Source organism: Pleurodeles waltl, chromosome 7 (genome assembly GCF_031143425.1).
Source record: "Pleurodeles waltl isolate 20211129_DDA chromosome 7, aPleWal1.hap1.20221129, whole genome shotgun sequence".
Classification (NCBI taxonomy): Eukaryota; Metazoa; Chordata; class Amphibia; order Caudata; family Salamandridae; genus Pleurodeles; species Pleurodeles waltl.
Window position 1 is genome coordinate 901,830,223 of NC_090446.1, and position 21,447 is coordinate 901,851,669.

The 21,447-nt window shown below is 42.7% G+C and overlaps 1 protein-coding gene across 2 annotated transcripts in view; it reads right to left on the reverse strand.

Annotated features, from left to right (window-relative positions):
• Positions 1 to 21,447, reverse strand: part of TBC1D9B (TBC1 domain family member 9B) — a 172,277-nt gene that overhangs the window by 13,054 nt on the left and 137,776 nt on the right. The gene's annotated exons all lie outside the window — the stretch shown is intronic.

Sequence of the window (21,447 nt, forward strand, 5' to 3'; positions counted from 1 at the left end):
TGGAGGGAGAAAATTAGAAGGGCATTTTCATGTTTTAATGTAAGGGTGAAACTGTGTGTGGGTGGGGCTGGGGTGTCTATAAGGGACCTTGGCTACAAATAATAATGCAATTTTAACAAGTATACCTAATGAACATAACCTTCTCTTTCTATTATCACTCATTATCTTTTCATCATCTTCATAAGGTTGGAAGACCAATTCGGCCCTGCTGGGATTAAAACCTGTAAACTGCAAGTGACTGCCTTTCAAACAAACACAAACTCATTGAGCTACCCAACCTATTGTCGAACATACACCCTATATTCTCTGTGGAAGCTTAACTGAGCCTGGAAGACATGAGAAAGTTGCTGAAAATGAAACTGAGACAGACACACCAAGCTATCTTAACAACTGCCAAGTTCGCTACATCCTCACCTGGAGAGTCACTGTGATCAGAAATGTAGGATATCTGTTGACCGCAGTGCATTATGTTACTGTTCTGTCCCCTACAAGTAGGGGTGGTATTTTGCTCAGGTGCACCTCCAGTACCCTAGTCCCATGTCAGCTTGGCAGCTATCTGACTCTGGAAGAATGGGACAATCCTCCAGGTATCTTTAAAATATAAAAGGCACTGCAGCAATTTCAAGCGTACATCTGAGTGTAAAGGCCAAGATTAGACACGTACCGATCGTAAAGTAAAGGGAGGACATCCCTCACAATCTACTTCTTCACCCCCACCTTTCAATTCACTGATGAAGCAAACAGAAGTTTCTCCAAAGTGAGCATACTCCTAACATGTAGATGCTCACATGAACCCCACAATGCTTTTGATTCAGCACCATCCTAAGAATTGCTTATCAAGCCATCACTTGAGATCAGCTCAGCGTTCTTCCATCTCAAAAGGAGCCTGAGGGCAAGGGAGTAGGCAATGGTTAAAAGGCTGACAATAATGACAACAGTTGCTAACACATACTGTCGCATTTCAGCATCTAGTATGAACCCCAAATTCAAGCAGTAGTGCTTTCAAACCTGTGAAGTGGCTGCCCTGTGAAGGTTGTAGGTATACTAACTCAAAAATGCCACTACTGCTACTTTCACAGGTGACTGGTGCCACTGGTTGGCAGTCAGATGGCTGCTTAGTAACTGACAGCAAATACAAACCTGGGTACAAATCATTCAACTATACTTACATCAGTAGTTCCCAGAGAATAGCCTTGTGTTTCAAATGCCACTGCTCTGACGATGTAATATTTTAACACTCTTGTGGCAACTCTTTTTGGATTTGGTCGGAAGAAAGGTGAAGAATACTGGGATTCGACTTTTTAGCTAAAGTCCAAATTGCTTTATACATGAATGACAGACATGGCCTCATTATTGGCCAAAGCTCAAAATAGTGAGCAGAAAACAAGAAATAAATCATAGTATAGCTGCTACTAAAAATAGCTACCATTATCTTCTTTTTTACTTTACGAGGTAGCATTCTCTCACATACCAAACTCACAATTCTTCTTTTTGGCCTTCCCATGTTCTGTCTCATTCTGTGATTTCCTAATTTGCAAGAAGTTCAATCTTGGGAGTGCAGATGATCCTAAAATAGTCTGATTCAGCAATAGTAATAAGGTTGTGTGAAAAGTCATAAGGAACTGAGATAATTGTCACAATGAACAGCAATTTTCATGAGGTGCCCTATATGCCTTTATTTCAGTGAAGAGAAGTTTATTTTCAGTCCTTCTTGGAAACTGTGAATCACCAGAGAATTTAATAGTTATACGATTCCCAATCTCCTCCTACATGTTTCAGGGTGAATAAATGTAGGTCTACACCTCATTTTAATACCTAACTGTATGAAGTATGATATGTAGGAAGTTGGCTCTGTATATACTATCTCAAAGTGAGAGATAGTGTGCACAGAGTCCAAGTGTTCCCCTTAGAGGTTGATAGTGGCAAAAGTAGATAATACTAATTCTCTATTTTGTGGTAGTGTGGCCGAGCAGTAGGCTTATCAGAGGGTAGTGTTAAGCATTTGTTGTACACACACAGGCAATAAATGAGGAACACACAATCAAACACTTAACTCCAGGCCAATAGTTTTATATAGAAAAATATATTTTCTTATTTATTTCAGAACCACAAGATTCAAGATAAGTACATAAAATGTGAGGTACTTCACACAGGTAAGTATAGAACTTTGATTCAAAGCAGTAGTACACACAGTTTTAGTTAAAATGGCAACAAGCTATTTTAAAAGTGGGTACAGTGCAAAAATTCAACAGTTCCTGGGGGAGGTAAGTTTGGTTAGGTTTTGCAGGTAAGTAAAGCACTTACACAGTCAGTCTCCTCGGCATAGGCAGGCCCCCATTGGGGGTTCAAGGCAACCCCAAAGTCACTGCACCAGCAACACAGGGCCGGTCAGGTGCAGAGGTCAAAGGAGGGCCCAAAACATATAGGCGCCTATGGAGAACACAGGTGCTCCGGTTCTGGTCTGCTGGCAGGTAAGTACCTGCGTCCTTGGGGAGCAGACCAGGGGGATTTGTAGAGCACTGGGGGAGGGGGGCACAAACAGGCACACAAAACACACCCTCAGCGGCACCTGGGTGCAGTGTGCAAAGTAGGCGTCGGGTTTGCTATAGGAAGCAATGGAGGGACCCGGGGGTCACTTAGGCGATGCAGGCAGGGCACAGGGGGGCTTCTCGGGCCAGTCACCATTGGCTAGGATGATGGCCGCCTGCTGATTAGTCCTGCACTGGTGGGTGGTTCTTCTCGGTCCTGGGGGCTGCGGGTGCAGTGCTTGGTCCAGGCGTCGGGTTCCTTGATACCAGGCAGTCACGGTCAGGGGGAGCCTCTGGATCTTCTCTGCAGGAGTCGCTGTGGAGGTGCAGGGGGGTCGACTCAGGTTAGTCACGTCGTCGCAGTCGCCTGGGAGTCCTCTCTGCACTGGTAGTTCTCTGGAGCTCGAGCCAAGGGCTGTGGGTGCAGAGCGAGAAGTCTCACGCTTCCAGCAGGAAGGGAGAGTTCTTTCAAAGTTGCAAAAAAGTTGCAAAGTTGTTGCTGTTTTTGAATTGTGCTGCTGTTCTTGGGAGTTTCTTGGTCCTTCGGGTTCAGGGCAGTCCTCAGAGGTCGCTGGTCCCTGTCGAATGTGTCACTGTGCAGGTTCTTTGAGTATGGAGACAGGCCGGTAAGGCTGGGGCCAAGTCAGTTGTCGTCTCCGTCGTCTCTGCGGGGCTTTCAGGTCAGCAGTCCTTCTTGTTGTTGTAGGTTGCAGGAATCTGATTTCCTGGGTTCAGGGTCGCCCCTAAATACTAAATTTAGTGGTGTGTTCAGGTATGGGGGGCAGTAGCCAATGGCGACTGTCCTGGAGGGTCGCTACACCCTCTTTGTGCCTCCTCCCTGAGGGGAGGGGAGCACATCCCTATTCCTATTAGGGGAATCCTCCAATCTCAAGATGGAGGATTTCTAAAGGCAGGAGTCACCTCAGCTCAGGGCACCTTAGTGGCTGTCCTGACTGGTGGGTGGCTCCTCCTTGTTTTCCTCATTATCTCCTCCAGCCATCCCACCAAAAGTGGGGGCAATGGCCGGAGGGGCGGGCATCTCCACTAGCTGGGATGCTGTAACAAAAGGCATGAGCCTTTGAGGCTCACCGCCAGGTGTTACAGTTCCTGCAGGGGGAGGTGAGAAGCACCTCCACCCAGTACAGGCTTTGTTTGTGGCCACAGAGTGACAAAGGCACTCACCCCATGTGGCCAGATACTCGTCTGGTTGTGGCAGGCTGGCAGAAACTGGTCAGCCTAGCACTAGGAGTCGTACTGGTATTCAGGGGCATCTCTAAGATGCCCTCTGGGTGTATTTTACAATAAATACCACACTGGCATCGGTGAGCATTTATTGTGCTGAGAATTTGGATACCAAACTTCCCAGATTTAGTGTAGCCACTATGGAACTGTGGAGTTTGTGTTTGACAAACTCCCAGACCATATACTCTTTATGGCTACCCTGCACTTACAATGTCTAAGGTTTTGCTTAGACACTGTAGGGCAGTGGTCTTCAAACTTTTTAATGCCACGCCCCCCCAGTTGAAAAAAAAAAAAGCATTGGGCCCCCCTCAGAATTTTTCACAATTATTTTAGAAAGATGGCAATGTTTAAATAGGTCTATACCTATTTAAACATTGCAGTTAAGTACTGTTACCTTTTAAAAACTGCAATAACATGCTTCTGCTTAAAACAAAGGCATGTTATCTGTTTAATATTTCTTTTGGCCAGAGTTTGGCGCCCCCCCTGGGATCACTTGAGGCTCCCCAAGGGGGGCCCGCCCCCCAGTTTGAAGACCTCTGCTGTAGGGGCATAGTGCTCATGCACATATGCCCTCACCTGTGGTATAGTGCACCCTGCCTAAGGGCTGTAAGGCCTGCTAGAGGGGTGACTTACCTATGCCACAGGCAGTGAGAGGTGCGCATGGCACTCTGAGGGGACTTAGTCATTTTCTCCCCACCAGCACACACACGCTGTGAGGCAGTGTGCATGTGCTGAGTGAGGGGTCCCCAGGGTGGAAGAAGACATGCTGCAGCCCTTAGATACCTTCCCTGGCAACAGGGCCCTTGGTACCAGGGGTACCATTTACAAGGGACTTATCTGTGTGCCAGGGCTGTGCCAATTGTGGGAACAAAGGTACAGTTTAGAGAAATAACCCTGTTGCTGGGGCCCGGTTAGCTGGGTCCCAGCACACTTTCAATCATAACTGGCATCAACAAAAGGCAAAAAGTCAGGGGGTAACCATGCCAAGGAAGGCATTTTTTCATACATGATACAGATGCAATGTTATTCTGTGCACGAGGTAACCATGCTACCTGCATCACCACACATTTCTTCCATTCAAGAGAGCCTTCTTACTTCACCAAAGAGCTTTGTATATGCAGGTGGACAAATTAAGTATAAAAAATCCACAACTCCAACAGCTATGCTTCCAAACCCAAGATCTTTGGGCTGGGGTGCCTTACTCTCAGATTCACTCTGCTCAGTAGTGGTTCTGGTGGTGGTAGAGGAATGTCACGATCATGATTGTGATCCTGTTGGAACCCAGGTATAAAATGGCATCCTGGGCCAAGAAGTGGCAGCTTCATTTAGATCCCGGTTTAATGCTATAACTGGTAGCAAAGGTTCGGGTGCACTCTTCAGAGATCTTCAGAAGCATCAATATGTAAGACTGACCAATTAGGTTTAAATATAGCTGTGCAAACATCTGAATGGCAGACAGCAAAGTCTGAACACAATTCTCCGATTGTCTTGGAACCAGTGAAGGACTTCTTTTGCCTTAAAATGGCCAATTTTCAAGAGCAAAGAATGTCTGGACTACCATGTTCTGGGCAGGTTGTAACCATGTCAGATGAACTGACGGACTTGTGTCAAAAGAGGTACCAAAGTCTAGACCAGAGGTGATAGCAGCTCCCAGGAATACGGCACTCTTTTATATCAGATAGAAAGAGGCAAATTTGATGACGTTTTTTTGTTGTTTAGTTTTCCAGAGTTATATTAAATTCCATAAATACACCAAGGCTTTAATCATTTAGCAGACACGTTTAGCTGAACATGCAATGAATCCTGTTAGATATTTTTCAGACAACGTATGCTTTTAAGGATGAGAAATGTGGCCTTATTATTCTCACTCAGATACAGGCTTTAGAAGGTCATACAATCTTCAACTAAAAGTAAACAGCAATGGAGTTCAATGTGGGTGTTGAAGTCCTAATTATTTCATATGTAGCACCATTTACCGTAGGCCTGGAAGCCTAAGGAGAACCAATCTGCAAGCTGAGACACTGGCAAGGAAATACATTATAAAATAATAGGGACAGAGGCAATCCCTATGACACCCCCCACGAGAGAGAAAATGTTTGTGAAAGAAAAAGGGACGAGCTGAAGAGAACTACTTGTTAAGAAGAACAAAACTAAGTGCGATAAGAAAGTTAGCAGTGTGCAACAGGATCCAGTGATTCACAGAATCAATGGTAGCATATACTCCCTCAGTCACAAATGTGCTAAGACCACCATCAACTGATTTAATGGCCTTACCCCAAAACAGTGTGGTATGTTTCTAGAAAATAGGACTGGAACGAGAAACTGCAGTGTAATTTGCCTAGAAAGAACTATAAATGAGCTACAAAAACATTTTCCTCACTTTGGACAGAACAGGAAGAAAGTGATGGTCTACAAATAGCTCGAGACTGACCGATCCATGCTGGATTTACTAATTAAAAGGTTATATACCTGCCTCTAAGACAGGCAGGCATGATTCCCTCCTTGAATGTTTGAAAACACCAAAAGATCAGCATGGTCTTTAAGTGCCCCAGAATGCACACTATCCACTGAGGTGTCACTTGACTTCAAGCACCTTCACAGCACTTTCACAGATTCCACATTCCATAGGTGAAAGGAAGAGATGACTACATAAGGAGTTGTAGAGAAATGGTTAAGATGTCTGCATTTTTGGGTAGGTAAGATGTACAATGAAAAATCACAGAGCACCACGTTTGTCAAAGACTCTTTATTGAATGTACAACACTGTAGCTCTTGTAGTGACAACTCAGACCAGACGTTTTGCTGCACATGCACTCCATAAATGACTTGGAAGCTAGTGTAAATGTCCTTAGTTAACCATGACACAATGGAACTATTTTTATGCTAGAATCCTTTATATGGGCACCAATTTCTGGCATATGCACGCTGAGGAGCACGGACCATCATGCTAAGTCACTGAGCAAAGCTGGTTGGTCTCCATCAGGCATTTTGACCACCTCCTCTCAGCTGCTGCCCATGGTGAAGTCAGGCCAGTGCGGTCTGACTGCTCTCTCCAAGGCAAGGACATTAGAATCTACTTTAGGGGTGAGATAAATACCATGAGAGCAAGGAAGTGCATGAAATAAGACCCGCTCTGCAGAAAACCAAGGAGGATCCTACCACCTTGGGTGGATGCGAGGCACTCCGACCTGCCTCTTTAACATTACCAGCAACACCTAGTGAGTAAGACCAGGATGCGAGGAACAGTGAAGCATCGGTATACTCACTTTTGCCCATTATAATATTTGACAATAAGAAGATCAATGGCGTATGAATATCAGAAGTACAAGATAGGAGAAATGAGGAAACAGTCCGGGTATTGATGCAAGGTACCTTGTAACTTTGATGCCATCAAAGGAGTTAAGTGCTAAAAAGCTGATGTAAATGTCAACATCAAAGTCTTTGCGAAACAAGACAAAACTGACGAGAGATGATGCCTTAAATAAATCTATAACAGACCAAGAGCACTCCCTCGCCTTGGACGTATTTGATCTTCAACATGGCCCTCTGTTAGACAAATTAAGTCAAAATCTTAAGGAATTGCCATCCTCTCCTTCTAATTCACCTTCCTCTTTTGCAAATCAAGATGGGCTTTACCAGCAAACTGAATACCACAAAAAATGGCGACCCCAAGTGGAGAGAACACTGATAACAATATGACAGGCATCAATAATGCATGCTGATAAAATTGTTGCCCAAATTCCAGTGCTGCAAGCGTTGACTACTTACACAAGAGCAACAGACTTGATACTAGAAAGATTTTAAAAAATCTATCATCACAGCCCAATCGACTACTGAGGCATCTGAATCATCAAGCTATTGTATGGACTAAATGGACAAACTAGCCCCTCTTCCAGAAATTATGTCAAGTTTAACCCAAGATTTAAAGAGCAATTCTGCACTGAAAAACAAGAGGAACGTCCTGTAAGCATGAGCCTAGAATCAAAGACTTCAGTGGGGAGAAATGATCCACACCAAAATCAAAACATCAAGGAAAAAGTTGCAATACAGGCAGTCCTAAGTCAATCAAATACCAATCTTCAGCAGAAAGAAGATAAGCCAACATAGAATCCTAGAGCCCTCCCGGTGCTTTACAGAAAAAATAAAAAAAGATTGATCACCGTCCCCCCGTCTCCCTGTCCCTCCCCCAATATAGTATGTGAGTGGTTTCTTTCCCCTGTTTAAACAGTCTGACCCTCTGAGGTCGCCATCTGATACTTTGGAACAGGAAGAGGATGTCAACACTGATAATATAGGGACAACAACAACAACGGATGGAACACCACCTAAGCGCCCCATGGATACATCAAGTAAGCCTTGTGCGGAGAATACTCTGACACTGCCTGAGCGCCCCACTGAATTGTTTAAGTTTCATACAGAGAAAAATCTGATACAGACAGAGCCCTCAATACAAAGCATGAAGTAACTAGAAGATATACAACACAGTAATTCATTACTAACTCGGACTGAAAATCTGACTTCAATTAACAAAGGAAACATATGTAATAATAATGAACAGAACGTTGCTCAGCCATTTGTAAATACGTTCCATCCATTAGCGGCGCCTACAACATGCGTAACTATGATGAGTAGAGCACGACTATTCACTGGGAGGGCGATTAATAAGGAGGCAATGGCTTGGTACAACAGAGAAGAAACTGAGGGAAACAGTAAGTACTGTAAAAAAAACTGGTACCTAATAAGACTACTTCAAAGCACGGTGTCAATCCAAGGAGGGTTGGTCGCACCACAGTCACATGAACACTACCAAACAGACTGTCAACCTCTGAAAGAGGAACCCAATCTATTAGTCATGTAGCCAGAATATCAAACACAAGGAAAACATGACATATTAAATAGGAGGAATTTGCTAAAACTATTCTCTACACTATCAGGCCTGGAGAAAATCTCCTCTTCTGATTTCCTCTCTGTTGCCTTTAGCAGGGGGGAAACTGGAGACAAACGAATGCACAAATCTAGCACTGTCTAGAAGTGAGATTAAAGCTAAAATATTAGCCTACAAAGCAGTCTTTGAAGCATGGGGTATATAGATAAGGGCCCCTCTAGTTATCCACTAGACAGAAGTCTTCTCCCCACTGGCCCTAAAAGGGTTGTCATTTATGCAAATGGGTCATAGGAATGGGCTAGATCAGTGGGCTCAAACCTTTTGTCTTCTGTGGACTCCTACTTAATGATTACAGAATTTTGGGGACCCCAACTGAATCGTTACTGGAATCCTGGGTCCCCCCACTGAGTTATTATTGGAACCCAGAGACTCTGGCCTAAACATTGATGATTTGAAATGCAAAATCCACAAAAAATACAGAAACAAGCATTCCTCAAACACATACACAAATGATAACACATTTTATCTAATTTGAAAACAAATGTAAATAAAAACAAATAAGTTGGAGTGTTTTTAAATTCAATGCAAGCCACACATCGTCCATACTATATTCTGTTTGATGCACCTGCACTGCTCCCATGAATCCATCTGAGGACATTAATTTAAGTTTCATCCTACAATTTCAAATACCTTGACATTTACAGTAAGTTTTTTAAATTTCAGTTGTACATTACGCCACTTTATTTATATACACTTTGTTAATCTGTTAATATGATTTCATTTTCTAAGCAGACACAAACCCACTGAGGAGCCTTTGCACCCCCTTGCACCCCCCCCAACGGTCCCTGGTCCACAGGTTTGAAACCACTGGGCTAGATCACATTACTGAGACTAAATCCTTCCTTCAGAATGCCAGACGCCCTAGTGCTGCAGATTCACATGCTATGCATATCTCTTCCGACATCTAGTGTTGGGCTCATAGTGTTACAAGTTGTTTTTTCGGAGTCACGGGATCGAGTGACTCCTCTCGGTTCCATTGTGCATGGGCATCGACTCCATTGTTGGATTGTTTTCCCGCAGAGGGTGAAGGAAGGAGTGATAGAGTATAGAAATACAAAGAGATGTCCATGTAAATGTATATACAGAAGCACAAATGTTAAAAACTTAAATGATTACAGGCTTCCGGGGAGGAGGGAGGGTGCATGTGAATCTGCAGCACTACATGCCATGAACAGATGTAAGCTGGGTAAGTGACATTTTCCGTTCGATGGCATGTGTAGCTGCAGATACACATGCTATCCATAGACTACAAAGCAGTTTCAACACAGTAGTGTTTTGTAAATGTATGGGGAGTTGACCATGTAGCTGCTTTACATATATCAACCATTGATATGTTTCCTAAAAATGCCACTGACGCACCTTTCTTTCTTGTAGAATGTGCTTTAGGAGTGATCAAAATCTGTCTTTTTGCTTTGATATAGCATGTCTGTGTACATCTAACAATCCATCTTGCTAAACCTTGTTTTGATATAAGATTTCCTGTACGTGGTTGTTGGAAAGCTACGAAAAGTTGCTTTGTTTTTCTAAAATCTTTAATTCTGTCTATATAGTACACAAGAGCTCTCTTAAGATCTAGGGCAATGGTCTCCAAACCTTTTAATGCTGCGCCCCCAACCCCATTTGAAAAATAAAAATCATTGGGCCCCCTTCAGAAATTTTCACAACTATTTTATAAAGATGGCAATGTTTAAATATGTCTAGATATATTTCAACATTACAGTTAAGTACTGTTGCTGTTTTAAAAACGCAATAACATGTTTCTGCCTAAAACAAAACACTTATCTGTGAAATGCTTCTTTTGGCCAGAGCCTGGCACTCCCCCCTTGGGATCACTTGAGGCCCCCCTAGGGGGGCTCGTTCCCCAGTTTGAAGACCCCTGGATCTAGGGTATGAAGAGCTCTTTCTGCCACACAGTCTGGATGTGGAAAGAAGACTGGCAATTCCACTGTTCTGTTGATGTGAAACAGAGATACAACTTTTGGTAGAAATTTTGGATTTGTTGTAAGTACAACTTTATGTTTGTGTACTTGGAAAAAAGGTTCTTCAAGACTGAATGCTTGTATTTCACTAACTCTTCTTAAAGATGTAATAGCTACAAGGAAGGCGACCTTCCATGTTACGTATTGAATTTGACAAGAGTGCATGGGTTCAAAAGGTGGTCCCATGAGTCTGGTAAGTACAATATTTAAATTCCACGATGAAGCAGGTGGTGTTCTAGGTGGAATAATGCATTTTAATCCTTCCATGAAGGATTTAATAACAGGAACTCTGAATAGAGAAGTATGTTGAATAGTCTGTAAGTATGCAGATACTGCAGTAAGGTGTATCTTGATGGATGAGAAAGCCAAATTTGATTTCTGCAAATGAAGTAAATAGCATACAATATCTAGTATAGATGCTGTAAGTGGATCAGTGTTTTTAGCTTGATAGTAGTAGACAAATCTTTTCCACTTGTTTGCGTAGCATTGTCTAGTACTAGGTTTACATGCTTGTTTAATTACTTCCATACATTCTGGTGGAAGTTTTAGGTAACCAAATGTTATGACTTCAGGAGCCAAATCGCTAGATTGAGAACATTGGGGTTTGGATGCCTGATTTGACCTTTGTTTTGTGTTAACAAATCTGGTCTGTTTGGGAGTTTGGAATGAGGTACTACAGAAGATCTGGGAGTGTTGTGTACAAATGCTGGCGTGCCCATGATGGTGCTATGAGTATCATGGTGAGTGACGCTTGACGTAGTTTGTTGACTAGAAAGGGAAGGAGTGGGAGAGGGGGAAAAGCATAAGCAAATATCCTTGACCAATTGATCCATAGAGCATTGCCCTTGAATAGGGGATGTGGGTGTCTGGATGCGAAGTTTTGGCATTTTGCGTTTTCGCTTGTGGCGAATAGATCTACGTCGGGTGTTCCCCACTTTTGAAGGTACTTTTGAAGTACCTGGGAGTAAATGTCCCATTTGTGTGTTTGTTGGTGATTTTTGCTGAGGAGATCTGCCAGCTGATTGTCTATCCCTGGAATATATTGTGCTAGTAAATGATTTTGATTGGGACTTGCCCATTTCCAAATTGTTTGGGCTAGAAGGGATAGCTGAGATGAATGTGTCCTGCCCTGTTTGTTAAGGTAATACATAGTTGTTATGTTGTCTGTTTTTATGAGAACATTCTTCTGTTTGAGAAGAGGTTGAAATGCTTTTAGGGCAAGAAACACGGCTAATAATTCTAAGTGGTTTATGTGTAGCTGTTTCTGTTTGACATCCCATTGCCCTTGAATGGTCTGATTGTTTAGGTGAGCTCCCCAGACGATCATTGATGCATCTGTTGTAATTATGGTCTGAGGCACAGGGTCTTGAAATGACCGCCCCTTCAATAGATTGCTGCGATTCCACCATTGAAGGGACATATGTGTTTGGCGGTCCATCAGCACTAGATTTTGAAGTTTACTGTGTGCTTGTGACCACTGTTGTGAAAGGCACTGCTGTAAGGGCCTCATGTTTAGTCTTGCATGAGGGACTATCGCTATGCAAGATGCCATCATTCTTAGAATTTTCATGATAAATCTTACAGTGTATTGTTGATTTGGCAGTATGAGTGGTATTAGATTTTGGAAAGCTTGTATCCTTTGTATATTTAGATAAGCTAGGGGTAGTTGAGTATTTAGGATAGAACCTAGGTATGGTTGTACCTTTGCTGGTTGAAGGTGTGACTTTTGGTCCTTCAGAGTGAACCCTAGGGTGTGCAAGGTTTCTATCACATAACAAGTGTGTTTTTGGCATTGTGTAAAATTGCTTGATTTTATTAGCCAATCGTCTAGATATGGAAAGACATGGATGTGTTGTCTTCTTAGGTAGGCTACTACTACTGCTAGACACTTTGTGAACACCCTTGGAGCTGTTGTTATGCCAAATGGCAACACCTTGAACTGGTAGTGTTTTCCTGCTATGACAAACCTGAGGTATTTTCTGTGAGCTGGATGGATGGGTATGTGGAAAAACGCATCTTTGAGATCTAGAGCAGTCATGTAATCTTGTTTTTGTAGTAGTGGAATAACATCTTGCAGAGTTACCATGTGAAAATGCTCTGACAGGATGTATTGATTGAGGTGCCTGAGGTCCAAGATGGGCCTGAGGGTGCCGTCTTTTTTGGGAATTAGGATGTATAGTGAGTATACTCCTGTTCTTTGTTGAGAATGTGGAAATAATTCCATTGCTTGTTTTAATAGTAGAGATTGTACCTCTTGTTGTAACAGAACGCTATGTACCGAGGGCAATTTGTGATATCATGGTGGGATGTTTGGAGGGGTGGAGATTAATTCTAGGCAATAGCCATTGCGGATAATTGATAATACCCAATTGTCTGCGGTGATATTTTCCCAATGAGAGTGGAATTGCAGTAGTTTTCCCCCCACAGGAGATGTGTGGAGTGGAAGGGGGTAAAGGAAGTCACTGTTTAGGTTGTTTTGTAGTCTGTTTAGAGGTTTGGAATTTACCTCTATTTCTGAAATATTGACCTCTATAGGATCCTCTAAACCCACCTCGTTGATATTGGGTTTGTTGTCCTTGCTTTGTATGGGAGGTAGAAGCCTCTGAGGATTGTGGCTTAAAGCCTCCTCTAAACTGTGGTCTGCGAAAGGAGCCTCTATATGGGGTGGTGTATAAAACGTCCATTGCTTTTGCAGTATCTGAGTCCTTCCTCAGTTTCTCAATAGTGGTGTCTACTTCTGGGCCAAAGAGGTGCTTTTTGTCGAAAGGCATACTAAGTACTGCTTGTTGAATTTCTGGTTTAAAACCAAAGGAGCGCAGCTATGCATGTCTTCTAATTGTGATGGCAGTGTTTACACTTGCAGCTGTATCCGCAGCATCGAGGGCAGACCTTATCTGATTATTGCTGATAGCTTGTCCCTCTTCCACCACTTGGTGTGCTCTTTTTTGGTGCTCCTTTGGGAGATGCTGTATAATATCTTGCATTTCGTCCCAATGGGCCCTATCATACCTGGCTAGAAGTGCCTGAGAATTTGCAATTCTCCACTGATTTACTGCTTGTGTAGCAACTCTTTTCCCGCTGCGTCAAATTTTCTACTCTCCTTGTCAGGAGGTGGTGTGTCTCATGATGACTGGCTGTTTGCCCTCTTTCTTGTTGCACTGACCACTCATCAGGTCCCTCCAGACTCAGTAGTAATGTAATCTGGGTCAGAAGGTGCCGGCTTATACTTCTTATCAATTCTAGGGGTGATAATCCTAGCTTTTAGAGGTTTGTTAAAAAATTGTTCTGCGTGTTTAACCATTCCTGGTAACATTGGGAAACACTTGTACCTGGAATGTGTAGAAGACAGTGTATTAAATAAAAAATCTTCTATTGGCTCAGAATGCATGGGTACTCCATGATAAGCTGCTGCCCTAGGTATTACTTGGGTGTATGCAGTGGTGTCTTCTGGAGGAGAAGGTTTTGATGGATAAATGCCTGGATCATTGTCCGAGATGGGATCAGGGTCATGGAGATCCCATGGGTCTGCCGTACCTCCATGTCAGTATAAAGAATGTGTTGGAGAAGGCAGTGGTGGTGGGCTATTCTGAGGTGCGAAAGAGTTGTGGAGATTGAGGAGGAGAAGTATGGAGAGGTAGTGGCTTCTTTTGTTTTTGCACCTTCGCTGGTGGTTGCACAGAGTCTAGTTCCTCTTGGAAAGTCAGCTTTCTTTTGTTTTTTAAAGAATGTGCAGTGATGAGTCTTCCTGTCTCCTTATGAATATGCATTCTGGACTGTCTCTCATCCATAACCTGTAATATTGGTTCAATCTCAGGCTCTCCCTCAGAAGTCTTATGAGATTCCATGATTGTTCTTGTAATCTGTCTTAATTTTTGGGAAAGTCCTTGTTCCTCTGTATATGAGGATTTTTTCGGCTCCGAAGTGTGTAGTTTTTTCGGTCCCGAAAAAGTAGTCGAAGGTCTCGGCTCCGAAGCCGATTGCCGAATTTTCGACTCCGAGGAATGTGGTCTTTTACTGGAGTCAGAAATGGTGCCTTTAACAGATTTGCTCGACTCCGAAGTGGACGGAGGAGTGGTCTTTTTGGCGCAGACCCCGACGGACAGTCTTTTTTCAGGTCGAACCATGGCCTTCCGGCAGTGGTGTACCCAAGGCCTTTAAATGTTTTCTGTGCAGGGGTGTAGGGGCAGACGTACTCACATGCTGGCCAGCTGTGATGGGTCTGTCGTCTTCCGAATCCTGTTCGGAGTTTGTGTTTCGGATGGAGAATGCTGTCTGCGCCTGCTCTTCTTCCATGACGTCGAGATGTTTGCTGCTTTTCGACACCATTTGGAGACTTCAGGCTCTGCGATCTCGGAGGGTCTCCTTAGATGGAAAAGATAAGACAGGCCTCACAATCTTCCTCCTGATGTTCTGGAGAAAGGTACAAATTACAAACCAAGTGTTGGTCTGTATAGGGGTACTTCGCATGGCACCGAGGGCAGAAGCGGAATGGAGTCTGATCCATCAGGCTTTTCATGCTGTAGGCATGAACAGGCCAGAGTTGGGCGCACGTGCCCCGAAGGGCAAAAAATGAAGGTTCCGACGGTACTACCGGTTTGATTCTAGATGGGGAAACGCGATCGAAATAATACCGACGAATAAGAATGTTTTCTGTATCGAATTCTCGGCGCGAGAGGAAACACGTCCGAACCCGACCGCAGAAAGAAAACAATATAACAATGAAGTCAATGCCCATGTGCAATGGAACCAAGAGGAGGAGTCACTCGATCCTGTGACTCCAAAAAGACTTCCTCGAAGAAAAACAACTTGTAACACTCCCAGCCCAACATTAGATGTCAGAAGAGATATGCAAAGCATGTGTATCTGCAGCTACACATGCCATTGAACACACACACATATATTTATATATAAAAACTGAAAAAAGGATGGCCATGCAGTGTGTATACATAAGCACAATATTTGTATAATAATTCTACTACAATGACAACAGGCTTCCGGGGAGGAGGGAGGGCGCATGCCAGAAACAGATGTCTACTGGGTAATTAACATTTTACGTTCAATGGCATGTGCAGCTGTAGATGCACATGCTTTGCAATGATAGAATCCCATCAACCTTACAGATTTTCAACTGATCAGCCCACTTCAAATACTTGCATCTGAAGAACCAAAGAATAAATATTGGACTACATTTGGATTAGAGCAGCTCACGTCCAGAGAATAACACATTTCCACGTAAATTATATCAGGGACTGCGATCATGCAATGCTTTGATACCAGTTACTGGTGAACCTGTGTCCATTCCTCTGCTGGGCAATACATAGGATATCATGACCATTAAGAAAAACAGATGGCGATTAGAGCACCCGAAAGAAGACAATTCCTTAGCCAGCCTGAGCAAGGAGAACAGAGCCTCGACGGCAACCTGACCGATTATTATAAACTGTATACGAGAAAGGTTAGAAAGCTCAGGTACACCAATTGATAAAATTATCCTAGGGGCTGAACTCTCCCGCAACGGCATCAGGGAGATCACTCAATTAAAAAGAAGAGTGAATTGTTGTGCCAGATGTTTGCCGAGAAATAGACAGAAAGAGTCCGTACAGACTGCATTAAATTATGCACAAAGGTAATATAGAATGAAGAGATGGGAATCTCAGCAATCATGAGAAAAAAAACCAGTGGATAACGCTACGTAAAGCTGCAAAATCTATCAAACCTTGCACTTTCTGGGTGCTAGTCCAGGGGATATTGAACGCCAAGACCCAAAAAAGCACAGTAACATCACGGCATCATTCTGGTCGGCCTACGTAGACAAATTGCATGGGACCAACCAACAAGTGGAACAACTAAGTCTGTTTGATATAGGGGAAGTATGGAATGGGCAGGGATGATGCACTCATTATTAGTTCAATTTCAGATGTATAACACCATTCCAGAGAGCTGGAGAGGCTCGTTCCTGGTCCCTATATATCAAATGAAATTTTGTGATAACCCTGCCAACTACAGATGAATTGCTTTACTGGACGTAGACGGTAATGCATATGCCATGATCATACTGCAAGAGTTAGAACAATGGGCAACGGAAAAAAGAATAATATCGCCAACCCAGACAGGCTTCCTTAGTGGATGTGGAACAGAAGATTTCTTAATGGTACTAGTCTGACCATCTGACATGGCCATGAAGAATTAGTCTTCTCTCACTCGACTACCCCTGCCCACCCCCTGCCATCTGCCATATTTTTTTACTTCACTTCAGCTTTTGATTACGTGAACAGAGGAAGGCTGTGGCTCAAACTTCATAAGTGGGGGTACGAGCACCCCTACTAAACACCATCATCAGTCTCTATTCCAACACGTGAGTAAGTGTCAGGATTACAAAATTGTGACCTATGGGGGTGTGTGAGTGAAACAATGGTGCATCCTGGCCCGCTTCTTTTTAAATTGTACTTCTCCGACATGAACTAGGTACCATGAGATCCTTCCCACCAAAACTAGCACAGGCTAAGATACATCTTCTTCAATATGCTGAAGATATCATTATTATTTTTTTATCAAACCCAAATAGGTTTACAGTGTCCTTTGAATGAGTATTGGCAAACAAATAATAATGAAATCATCAGTGAAAAAAACTAAAATTTCGGTGAGTCGTAGAAACACCATTAGAAAAGGATTATGGCACCTGGGCACCAACAAACTGGAGACAATTCCAACAATTAAATACTTGGGAGTATATTTCAACGGTCAAGGCAGCCATAAAGACCACCAAGACTCTCTGAAGCAAACTGGCTTAGCAATAATGGTCTTTTTCTGAAAATGAATATGCAAGCTGAACCAGCCACAGGTAACTGTGCTGTGTTCAGTGATAAACTACTTTTGGCAATAATTTAATGTATGGACCTTTTACCCTTAAAGATCACTTAGAGGTTTGGCTAGATCGTGTCTAGAACCATAGCAGACTGAGCGTAATGTTAAAATCTCTCTTCATTGCGTACTGTGCAAAAGCAAGGAGTGCAGAGATTGGCACACTGAGACATCTGATTGGGCAGTCGACTCCAAGTAAGGATTTGAAGTGGCATCATTATCTTGTATCAGCAGTAAATGCCTTAGCAGCATGAGAAACCTGGGGCAGTATCATTTCACCAAAACTCATGCACAGAGTCTTGTCTAAGCAAGTCAGATTAGTTTCTAGATCAATGGCCACCGAAGCTGTCTCTGCTATGGAGCAACCAGGAATCCTACTCTCCCAATACAATTAATCTGGAATCTCAAGGTTTTGGTTTGCCCTGGGAAATGTCCACGAAGAAGAGTATATTACACCGAATGTGAGGGGTGATTCAGTTGAAAAAAATATTGCTTAGGGGAAATTAAAGGAACATGGGAACGGTCATGTTGACTTTGTGGAGTGCAGGCATGTCTCTAAGGCACGTATTTTGTATCTGTGCCCCTTTAATGCCACTTAGAAGGTACTGGCTGCAATCAGTTTTCATGCAATTAAATTAGAGAACTGTTAAAGATGCAGTTGCAGCCTGCCAATCTGGGAAATTCCTGCAATTGTCTGCAATTGTTATGCGACTCGCAGTCAAGCACCTGAACGACAAAACCCTATAAGCAGAAGTGCACAGGTCAAGACTCCAGAGGTGTGTGGATCTTGAAAGTTCAAACAAAACTATTAATCAATGATGAAATTTACTAATTTAACGATTGTACACCATTGAATGGCAAGTATTTTTTAGAATTAAATTATATTGATCTTAAGGCATTTAGTATGTGGATCTCGAAAGTACAAATGAAACGATCAATCAAAGGTGAAATTACTAAGTAGCTAACAACTGTACACCATTCATTTGATTGATTAGTATTTTTAGAATTTAATTGTATTTATTGGATTGTGGTACAAATATTAGATATTTTAGTTACAAACAAATGTTTACATTGGATTGCTATGACTTCAGAGGCATGGCGTTTTACTATTAGGCAGAGCACACGGAAATCCTTTTTTAAGCTATTGGAACTGCATGTTGCGTTCATGTACTTAGTCATGCTGGAGATACTCGTGCTCTAAACATCTAACCAAGCCTTATGCTATCAGCTGTGCCTCAGTTAAGTGATCTGCTTCTAAAAGTTCTGCGTACTAGATCCGACATGTGAAAAGTGAGATAACTTGTTTTCCTTGTCCTCTGTTTTTATTATCCTTTTTATTATTTCGTTTTTATCTTTTCTAAAGGTTTTAATTAACTGAAACAAATAAAGACCCAATCATTCATTGTCATTCTGGTATATGCATACTAATACTAAGAATGAGGCATCTGTTCCTATGATCATCTTTACAGACAGAACTTAAATGTACTTCCCTTTGACAGGCTCGATCACTCCCAATATTATTTCAAACACTGTGCTAACTTGTATTGTGTCACAAACAATAGATTTCCCTTTCTCCCTCCAACTAGATCCATTTGTTGCTTAGGCATTCCTGTAATAAACAGCTCATTTTCAACTGCTAATGAAAGTTAAGCTTTCTTTCTATCAATTGTGACCCAGCTGAACCCGATATTCTAGATCAGTCTTGAGTGCAAACTGGCTACAGTGGCAAATAAAAACCTAGTTTGTGCAACAGGTGCATTAAGTTGTGCATTGTACTTGCTTGGCAAGTGTATTCTTATCTGTGAGCTGTCTATGCATGGGTAGGCAGGAAGACCCTGCCTGCAGTCTCAGATTTACTGTCATTCGGGAACTGTCTTTTATGCATATTAGGTGTGGAAGTTATTCAGACAGTTAATGAGTGGTACTTTTGATAAACAGTAAAGAAAAGCTATTTATCTGACTGGAATACGAAAATGTTCACTATTCCTGTATATTGCCAGTGCGTCATCCACTTTTTCCTTTAAGATGAATAACGTCTTTTAATGTCAGCATTCAGAACTTCTGACTTTAATAACCATGTTTAGTAAAGAGAAATAACGAATACACTTGTGCATACAATCTTTCTTCATAAAAAACAAGTGTAAATAATTAAATCCCTCCCTTATGAAAAATGGATTGTGTGTGGTGGGTGACTGCCCAACGTAAGGAACAATCACAACTCCTGTCAGGGTAAACCCTTAAAGACACTTAATTACCCTAGCTCTACCCCCTTCTACCTGGGCCACAGTACAGACAGGCTTAACTTGAGACAATGTGTAATGTCCCTGTGCAGTACCAAATCAGTAATACATTCAAAATGCAAAACAAGATAAATCCCAAATCGAATTAGAAAAATAGAGCAAAACAGAATAAATCAAATGACACCAAAATGACAAAAATAAGGGGAAACAGTGATATGAATTTTAAAAATTGTAAGTACAAATAGCTTTAAAAAAAGCACAACGTACCAATGATAATCATTGGCTGCGGAAGACTGGGACCAAGCTGAGATCTGAGGCAGACTGCATGGGAGCAGGGGTCGCATACCAACCATGTTTGTCCTAGTCAAAGATTTAACCTTCTGACGTACTCTTTTAAGTTCCAATCAATCACAGGAGTACACCTCTTAGGCTTCTAGGACCTCATGGGAGGCACTTAGACACACAGAGGGTGTCACAGAGACGTCAACAGCAAAGTACTATTCACGTTGTTGGCAGTGGTCCACTGGGTATTCCAGGGAAAGGCATCTTGCAGCTTGTTGTCTCCCTGTGGCCACACAGGAGGACAGCCAACTGACCCTTGGAATCTCCTTTGTTGTCCTGGGTACAAGAGGTGGCAGGTTCACTCTTTTAGTGCTCCTTCCAGATCACAGACCACGATCGCAGTCCTCTTCTGATTTTCCGGAGGTCCAGTAAGTGTTCTGAAGTGGGTGCGTTCATCTGGCTTGCTTAGACATTTATGCCTGGCACAAGCTAGTTGATGGAGTGACTCCTGACATCTCCTTAGCCAACAGTAAAAGTTTATGGAGCCAATCCTACCCACTTTTTCAGACGTTCACGTTTGCCTTAAAGCAAATAGGCCCAACATGCAATTTGTCAGGACACTTTCAAGATAGTGAAAGTCTTTGACCACACTAAACTTGGGCTAAGAGGGATGGCATTGTGTGTGGGGTGTGTACTATGGTAATCATAGTGTCTTCCCACACCTAACACTAAAATGCAGCTTGAGGCAGGCATTGTACTCACAAGAAACCTAGAGTCAGAAGTCTGGTAGGACAAAAGTAGGGTCCTCCAGCAACCTGACAGTGAATACACAAGATTTTTTTGGCATCATGTTCTCTCCCTTTCAAGTCTACCCCAAGTGTTTCATGTAGCTCAGCACACTTGTCAAGCAGGATTTGACACTTTCCTATCAAAAGGAAGCCCTCACCCTGCATATTGTGTGGAGTTCAGAGGAGTCATCGCTGCCCATTTAGGTCGGTTGATTTTTGCTCCTGGGAGGCTACTTCTGATCAGGGTGTCATGATCAAAAATATCCTGAAACAGGTCTTACCATGGAAGATGCTATACCTCCAGCACAACTTTATCCAACGCCTAACTCTTACTTGACTCGCACTGATGGCTCTTCCTTGCGTCTGCCTTTGTGAGTGGCGCAACAGAAAGGTTTGGCCAGAACCTTTATAATATCCACTTCTGGGTATCCCAGAATCTTTTTACAAAGAACATTCTCTACAGCAGGGCCTCTTTTCTGATTCTTTCTAGGACCTCATCTACTTGAGATCTACACAGTTTGTTGGCAACTTCGATAGCGATAAATAAAAATGGTAATAACAGGCCTTGTTTGAGATGGAAGA